At 33.4% G+C, this 9,742-nt stretch overlaps 2 long non-coding RNA genes across 2 annotated transcripts; both read right to left on the minus strand.

Annotated features, from left to right (window-relative positions):
* Nucleotides 1-6,923: 6,923 nt before the first annotated feature.
* LOC124435002 lies at nt 6,924-7,528 on the minus strand. Its single transcript, XR_006944964.1, has 2 exons — nt 7,270-7,528; nt 6,924-7,204 (listed from the first exon to the last, which is right to left on the minus strand). It is a non-coding gene; the product is annotated as an uncharacterized LOC124435002 (long non-coding RNA).
* Nucleotides 7,529-8,692: 1,164 nt separating this feature from the next.
* On the minus strand, nt 8,693-9,214 carry LOC124435009. Its single transcript, XR_006944968.1, has 2 exons — nt 9,075-9,214; nt 8,693-8,821 (listed from the first exon to the last, which is right to left on the minus strand). It is a non-coding gene; the product is annotated as an uncharacterized LOC124435009 (long non-coding RNA).
* Nucleotides 9,215-9,742: the final 528 nt, after the last annotated feature.

The raw sequence follows: 9,742 nt of genomic DNA on the forward strand, positions 1-9,742 counted from the left end.
CGTATCTCTTCTTTCTTCCCCTTTAAGGACAAAATTCCCAAACCTCTGAGATCTGGTGTGGTCTATTTATTCAAGTGTCGAAGCTGCAACGCCTCGTATGTGGGTCAAACCACACGTCATTTACACACCAGATTTTCGGAGCACTTGGGAATATCCCCCCTTACAGGCAACCAAGTTTCCCACCCTGCATCATCAAGCATTCTTGCTCACATTAACGCTACTGGGCACATCCCCAACTTAGACGACTTTAAAATAATCTCCTCTTCCAATGATACTTATGAACTCTCCATTCATGAAAGCCTTCTAATCAATAAACACAAGCCTTCACTTAATGTGCAAGGAAACTCCATTCCACTTAACCTCTTTTAATTTCTCTTTATTTCACTTCCTAACTTCCTTATCATGTATCCATTCGACACCGCTTCCTTTAGTAGTAATTTAACACCTTTTTGTAAATAGATATACTAGGTCTAGATCGCTGACGAGTGTGACGTAATATAAGATTATAGACCAGAGCCCTATAGAGGGCTCTGATTAATTTGGCAGCGTGACATTCATGATAAATCCAAGATGGCGCGGGAACCGGGCAAATTGGGCTAGTATGAGGCAATTGTTGTTTTTGCAGTTTACTTCTGTTTCAGTGTTTTCAAACTCCAATCAAGTTTTATTGGAAACAAAGCGTCATTAAAAATGTTTTGAAGCCATATTAGACAATTATTATTGGAATACAGGCGAAAATATCGCTTGCGAAGTGTTGTGTAAATTGGTCGTTTGGTTGTCTCGAGGCGTTTGTCTACCAAACTAAACGGATTTCTTCTGCTTTAGTTCCCATAATTGTTCGTCCACATTGAAATACATGATATTGAATACATACAAAAAGATGGGAAAATTAATCTTCATCGAAGGGCTTCATCTGCTGCTTTTCCTACTTTTACCAATGAGGAGGATGGACTTGTAAGCTTGCCATAGGTCTTGAAAGATGTTTAGCTTGACTTTAATGAACCTTCATGACAGTATGAGTGGTCAGGTATGAGAGGTTGGTCATCATTCTCTATGGTTAAGGCAGTTGCACATTCAGCACACTTGATGCAACTTGTAATTTTCTAGGCTATGTATCCACTAATATAGGTCAGTACATCATCATGCCAAAGAGTGGAACTGTTTAATAATGCTGCAACTCTCCTATCAACATTTTGTGTCTCTTCAGCTAGCTTGCTTTCACTTACAACAGAGCAGTTGGCAGTTCCTGGGACTGTCATGTATTGAACAAAGAAATATCAGTAGTTTACTTATCTTTGTACGTAAGTGTCATAAAATGAACCAACTGAGCAGTATGATACAATTTTTGTCAGAAGTCATTAGTTGCATGTTAATAATGTGATGCAATTTAGACATTTGTATTTATAAAATTGTATTGCCATTGGAAACAACTGGTATCATAGATGGTGTTGTAGCTATAGCATAATAAAAACATATACTATAACTAAGTATGATAAGCATAAAAGTCACATATGTTTTATTCACAGCTATATCTTATAATAATCTCAGTCATAGCCAGCATTTTTATTTGCTCATGCTATCTCAATCTTGCTGTGTTCACTCACTGTAAAAACAATAGATTTCTAATGAAATGAGCAATGATGCACTGAAATTTACATAGCCAGTGTAAAACATTCATTCTGGATATGCCACCGATGACATCCATATCAAATATTTCATAAGATAATATATAAATTTAATGAACACGTTAGCTCTGGTAAAAAAATACTTTATACAGAGCTTTATAACTCTCTCAAATAGTATTGCAACAGTATCTTGGGTTATGTGTTTGAATGTAATTATGTCAGATTTTGAAATAACCACTGTTAATATAACAAGCTTCTGAACATAAGTTCCTTCTCTTTCGTTGAACCACTTAGCTGTAAGATCTCATCAGTATAGCCAATGCTCCTGGATAAAATTACTTGAGATGAGGTAAGTTTCCTTCAGTTAAGTTTACTAACTTTAATAGCTTCAATAAGATCTTGTCAGTAGATAATAGTGCTGCAGTGTTATGTATCTCCTTGCTCCTCTTTTCATTCATTCAAAGTCGGATGGCTTTTCTAAACCGTGTTTGAATCTCACATATCAGTACGAGTACAGTGGGAGTGCTGTCTCGAATAAGTCGCTTTTTTGTCAGAAATATTCAGATTGATTCCCCAATCTTTCTGTAAATTGTCAACATGACATATTCCGATGCGCAACAAATCAGTATGGGAGTTAAAGCTGGAAAAATCTGTTTCTCTTAGTGGACAAACGACTTGAGACAACAACGACCAATTTACACAATATTTCGAAAGCGATATTTTCACCCGTATTTCAATTATAACTGTCCAATATGGTTTCAAAACACTTGAAATAAAGATTTGTTTCCAATAAAACTTCATCGGAAGTGTTTGAAAACAATGAGAAGAAGTAAATTGCGAAAAACATCAATTGCCCTATAGTGACTCTATGTTTTTTGCCCGGTTCCCACGCCATCTTGGATTTATCATGGATGTCACGCAATATGGCGGCCATTGAGCTCTATAAGACCTGGAGGGGCAAAGGGGCCTGGGCCTCGTGGTCAAAAACATGGCGGTAATGGCGGATTTTGGTTGTCAAAACTTCCACTTTGAGAAAAATTTTTAACATTCGCCCCTCGAATCCGGATCTCTATTCCTGCTTATATTAATGACAACCAGCGAAAACAACCACGATACCGTAAGCATAAAATATTGAAAATAATGCTTCAGGTTTTTGTGAAATAGACACACACATTTAAATGAGGTAAAATAACGTATATTTTGTCAAGTAATGCTTTAGCTATATTAGAAATAAATATCAAACGGCATTTTTTACACTGTCAATGTGTTGTTAAGCTTTAATGCATAATCCATTAGCATTACTTGTGTTTTTGACTGTTTGTTTACAGCTTGGTGCAACTGTCTTTCCTGAATAGATGGGTAAATCTTAGTTAAAACGTCCAAAAAGGAGTTAGAAAAAGTTAGCTTACCCCTACGACTTAAGTCGACTGGAAATATATTATAAGTAGGTATGTAATTTTTTGAGTTTTTTTTGGTAGGATTGATTCTGGGTGTCTTATAAGGTATTATGATATTCTGATAAATCTACTGAGAACTTATGAAGAAAATATCTTGAACTAGGAGAGCAAAAGAACGAAATTCAGAAATTCTATAATCATGTTGCTGGTTCTGTTTTGAGCCAAGATATTAGAAACTGGATTGTCATTGACAACCATGGATCTACTACTGAACAGAACTACATTAATTTCCCATTGAAAATACAATTTCTTAAATTAAAGTGCATTGGTTTCTCTGACATAACATTTTTCTTATTGCTGCATGAAGGCAAACCTGTTTAAATAATTATAATGTAGGTGAAGATATTTAGCATGTTGTATAATTGTTATTGTACAGTCATTATTTATAATATTATGGCCTTGTGTAATGTATGTCAAGAAGAACTTATTAATTCTCAAAAATGCTAACCTTCTTGCACTACTTTTCTCTTGTGTCCTTACAAATTACAGTTACCTATACTAATTTTTCTAGGTTCAAACAACTTGACAAACTTTTGAATTTTACATTATGCCTTGAATTTTTTTTCGTCTTTTGATAAAAATATCAGTGAATGACTTAAAATCAAGTTTATCTAAAATAGTATTTTGTACAAAGAAATTATACATAATTTGAAAAGTCTCATGTTGAAGACAGATGTCGCTTCTTTTACTAGATTGCTACTCTTATTCTTTTAAATGATATCGTAATTCTTCAAGACATAAAAGTTCTTTGGCATCAATTTTGCTTCTCCACATTCAACTTCATTGCAACCATGCATCTTATGTGAATTTTAATCACCTGGAATTGAAAAATGTATGGATTTTGTCAGATGATGCAGTACTATATTTAATGTTTCATGCATGTCATCATAACCTTTTCTTGAGCAAATATTTTAAGGTAGGAGCAAAATTTGGCACATTATTGAACAAAGTAGTTTTATCTTGATTTTGATGTACTAACCTGTTTACTATAACAAACAATTCATTTACAGAAACACCAGATGGCATTTATAAAACTTTTAGCATAAAACAAACCTTTACACACCATCATCAAAATTGTCCATAATCTGTCAAATTGTCCAGGCTAGCTGTTTAATACAGGTATTTTTTATCGTACGACATGTACCAAAGAGCTCATTAATTAATCCTGCACTGCATTTGATTTCAATACAGCTCTGATCTTAATATTTGCTTCATATTTTCAGAAAAATATCATGAAAACACCCTCCATTTCTTGAAGGTAAACTCAGTTGAAACAAGGAGTTTTAAGATATGCATATCTCGATAAGAATTGGTTGCTTTGCCTCGTCTAGCAAGCGATTAAGTAAAGAAAAAATAAGACTGGATAAACATAACTTAAATTATAACTTAGGAGTAAAACATTCACAAAATATATACCATCACACTTCAAGTATTGACTTAAAACAAAACACTGAACACTTTAAATAGTAAACAATCTTACGTTGCTTACCGTAGTCATGAAATGTTTCCTTTTCTGACATTACTTCAGCATCCGTATACCAAACAAGTTTGCAGCATGTTTTAAAGATAAAATTTCTAAAAGTTTTTGTGCTTGGCATTGATATTTTATATAATCGCAATTGTGGTTGTCAAATCCGGGTGGGCGAAAAAAATTTTATTTTATGAGCCCGCGTCTTTCCGCTGACTTTGACAACCAAAATCCGCCATGTTTTTGACCACGCGGCCGCGCGCTAATAATTTATAGTAATTTGGTTGACGTTTCCCCTCCAGGTCTTATAGAACTCAATGATGGCGGCTCGTCAGTAATCTAGACCTACTATATCTATGGTTTTTAGGTACTGATGTGGGTGATGTGATATGTGAGGCAAATCTTCGTAAATTTGCTTTTATATTAGTTTAATTGATTATTACACATGGTGTCCTACGGAAGTTAGTGAGAGCAAATTTTTGCGCATTTTCAAAGGTAAGTTTAATTATAATATGTTAGTTTTGAGATATATAAAAATATTAATTGATTAAATTATTGGTCCTCGTCATATTTAAGCAATTATTTTATTAAAAGCGCGATCGGCCCACATAGATTTTCTAATGTATAATGTTGTTGCCATATGGCAACAATGGGCAGATTAATCTCTGGAAGATGTCACTGTAGAAATAGTGTTAATTGAATATAAACTAAGCATTTCCTTTCTATAACTGATGTTTTTATTCTTTTTTAAGAGAGTTATGGATTTGACTGAAGCAGTAGAGCTCATTTTTTGTCCTAATGGTGAAATATCAGATGTAAGCGACATTGATGATGGTGATGATGAGGTATCTCTGGCAATATTCTACTCAGACTTACCAAAAATTTGGCAGATCACAAAGATTACAAGATGTATTTCAACAACTGGTTTGCATCAGTGCAGTTGGTAGAAATGTTAAAAGAAAGAGGCATTTGGGCAGTTGGCACTATTCGCAAGGATCGAATGGCAGGTTGTCAACTGAAATCAGACAAAGAATTTCTTTGTGAAGATTTCTGAAATGAAGAATTTCTGAAATGAAGAAAGATGGGCGAGGAAGCTATGATAACAAGTCTAATGATAAAGGTGTCACAATTGTTAAGTGGTATGACAGCAAGCCAATACATATTGTGTCATCCCATTATGGTCCTGAACCACTTGGAATATGCAAGCGATACTGTGGTAAAGCAAAGAAGAAAATTGATGTCGTTCGACCTTATGTTGTACTGGAGTACAATGCCCATATGGGAGGAGTTGACTTGGCAGACATGCTTATTGAACTATATTGCATCAATTTACAGTCAAAGAAATGGTACATGAGAATAGTTTTGTATTGTTTGAATGCTGCATTGGTGAATGGCTGGCTATTGTACCAGCAACATGCAAAACAACACAAAAAGAATCAAAAGTCATTGTTGACCTTGAGAGAATTTCAAGCACAGATTGCTTCTTCCATGACAAAAAAGGGAAACGAACTACAAACGAAGCATGGTCGACCATCTAACTCTCCCAGCCAGCCAATTCAAAACAAGAAACTAAAAGCATCTACACCAAACCCAACCAATGATGTACGATATGACAGTTTTTCCCATTGGCCCATACAAATTCAAAATAAATTGCGCTGCAAAAACTGCATTAAAGGCTATACCAGAATAAAATGCATCAAATGTGAAGTGCCTTTGTGTTTGAATAACAACAATAATTGCTTTTTGAAGTAGCACAAAAAGTAAAATTGTTATAGTTGTAAATATTTCTTACTTGTAGTATTGCTACTTTGTACATATTTTTTTCCTTTTACTTGGAGTAAATGGGAACCTCACTGTCAATTGTATTTTTAGTTAATTTTATGGATTTTAATACAGGTAAAATAATTATAACACTTCAATGTCAATCAATAAACATGAGTTTTAAGTATAGAGCTATGTCACTATACTCCCAATGTTGCCATTTGGCAAAAAATTATTATTCCATGAAAATATAAATTTTAGACTAGCAATGAAATTCATGACATATTTAACATTATATCTATGCATATGTAGCGCAAAAAATTTTTGGCAACGGCTAATAATTTGGGAATGAAAGGGTTAGTAAAATCATGGCTTTGAAGGGGGCCAATTTCATATATTCATGACATGACGTAACCGAAATGCATCAAGATATAATACATGCCAACTACTATAGGCAGGTCCATCAAAAAGTTTGCCAAAGTCAAGCCGTACACCACAACTGCAGGACTGGACATTGTATACGGAAGCAACAATGTATTATCACGCATATCTCTCACAAAGATTGCAAACCAAAACTTCTGCATATTTGTATCAAAAATACACAACTCAAAATTCATTTATGTGTACATAAGCACAAACAACATATCTTGCATGTATTTATTCAAGTTATGCACCACTTTTTACATTAAGCAGATTTACATTCAAAATTCAACAAAGTTGCAGTTTTCCACATTTGTAGGTAATAATAATTGTATATAACAACTAGGAAGAAGACGTTCACAAAACTGAATGTCTACCAGGATTCTTACTAGAACGTTTGTACGAACTGAGAACAAACGCCATTCACAATATTGTCATGAAAAGACCACTGGCATATGAAATGAGACTGGCACCTGAACAAAGTCCAAGATGTTATATGTAATTAAAATTTATAAGAATTAAATGATAAAATTAATACCTGATGTGATTAAAGCCGCGTTGAAGAACTAGTGAAATGTTTGATTTATTTTATTAAAGATCACAACATGTAGTGACATAGTTGATAAGCGAAAAATTGACAAACTCAATTCAGTATTAAAATTCATCTTTTATGTAAATCAAAACGAGTCGCTGTTTGGATGTAATATGTAACTAAACACAATGAACGCGTGCGCTGATTGGTCTCGAGCTGTGTTGCATTAGCCTGTGCAAAACACATCTGAGCTCAACCAATTAAATCAATCATAACAATCAATCAATCAAAGACAATTTGCAAATCGATCATGAATACATTTTAGATGAAAAATTAAAAAGTTTACTTTAAATTTGTCTGTTTTGCATTATTGTTATTTTATAAAGAAATAAAAGATGTTTTTCATGTTTGCACTAGTTTATGCAAACTTTGGAAAAGTTTGTTAGTCTCGAGTTCCCCAAAGGTCTCCTCGGTTTGCATAAGCCGGTAAAAACACAGCAAACATCTTTTATTTTTTAAATAAACGTTCTTGTAAACCGTGTTTGGATTACAACCCTTAATAATTATGTTACATAAGAATAAGCCAATATTATGAAAGAAATATTCTCTCGACATATATAAACATCATTCTGATCTGCTCTTTACACATATGAATATGTTTGAACGTGCTTACTATACGTTATTATTACATGACTTTTACCTTCTCATCCCTCATATTTCATCGAGTGAATACACTGAATGACTTTTTCAAAATCGTCAACACAATGTTCATTCCGTGGTAGTTGACTTCTCTTGCAGATTAAAACCATCATTACTTTTTTTAAACCTACTACTTTGTAACGTGTGCTTGTCGTAATTTTCAGGGGGAACGTGCTTTTTTTGATGAATCAATGGCTGATAATGTGGTTCAATCACTGCAACGTAGTCCAATTTATCTGATTTACCTTCATTGTCTTCATTCTGTGACGGAAGCTCGGGAAGAGGAACGTTAACTTTATTAATGGTTCGATAACGCTTCTGTTCACTTGAGTCTGGAGTACCGTTGGGAGTGTTGCCGATTAGATCGGGTGGTGCTTCGTATATGTGGTTTCCATCGTCATCTTGTACTTTATTCTTTAGCTGAATTTGCGGCAAATGATTTTCTTTCTAGAAAAATGATCGGATGCAATGAAGTATAAAAATATCACAATCAATAAAAGACATTTTTCAAAACATTAAGAATTCAGTACTGAGAATTATATTCTTCTTTCCATTTAGCCAAACCATAATTTTCTTTAAAATATTCAATCATAAACCGAAATGTAGAATCAATCAATGGTAAATTTTTTAAGCCTCCCAAAATATGAATAGAAAATTAATATTAAAACATTTGAGTTTGAATAGTTCCTCATATCCAGCAAACATAATCTCGTAAAATATAATATCTTACTTTGTTTTGATTTACGGAAGCAAACAACAACAACAATAATAATAACAAACACAACAACCACAGATACTCCAGCAATAACACCGACAATAGTTGACTCATCAGATGAAGATTTTGGTGACGGTAGTGGTTCTACAGAAAATAATGAAGTGTTACATTATAATGTCTGTATCATATGTTAACCATAATTACACTTATTTATTCACCAAAAGATTCAAAAATACAAAACTACTTTACACCGATTTGTTTAATATTTTACTACTGTTTACTACTTCACAACGCTTTAAACATAAACTTTGTTTAATTTCAAATACTAATTTGAAAACGTTAACGTACTTTTTTACAAAATGTGAGAATTAAAATAAATCCTATTACTTATACACACCTGTTGGTACTTGTTGATTCTTGTACTCCAAAACAAAACCTGATTCTTTCAAATTTGAAAATTTCTCATATTGTAATAAAATATAAATATTATTGGTCGATGACAACAATGTAGTGTTGTTATCGATATTGTTGCTGTGACGAAAAATCTTCCCAGGACATGCGCACTGGAGTTCATTCCATCGTAAATAGTGAGAACGTCATTTCCAATATTTAAGGTATTAATATTCAAAATAATTATATCATCTAAATCAATAGTTATTAACCAAGAACAATTAGAGCGACGAGGATAACCAACAGGACTGTCAACTGGTGATTTTATGGTTCCAGAATTAACAATGACGTCATGATGGCAGTCTAGTATCAAAAAATCGCAAAAATTCACAGTTACAAATTCTGCTGTTATCACGATGCGATTTCAATGCAACACTATGTGAGAACAGTTTGAGCAATTTAAATTTTTTGTTCTATAATTCAAAAAGTTTTTAGTGTTCATATTATTCGTAAAATGAGTACATTAAAGTGGTCATGAGCAATGCGAAAAAACGCGGATGAAACCATGAATGATAAATTCAATAAATAAAACCATAACAAGATCAAACCTTCAAAAAAACGTTGAGCACTGTATTGCCCACGAAAGGCAAACACAATTTTTGGATTTGACCCATA

Source organism: Xenia sp. Carnegie-2017, unplaced genomic scaffold (assembly GCF_021976095.1).
Source record: "Xenia sp. Carnegie-2017 unplaced genomic scaffold, XeniaSp_v1 HiC_scaffold_1, whole genome shotgun sequence".
Classification (NCBI taxonomy): domain Eukaryota; kingdom Metazoa; phylum Cnidaria; class Anthozoa; order Malacalcyonacea; family Xeniidae; genus Xenia; species Xenia sp. Carnegie-2017.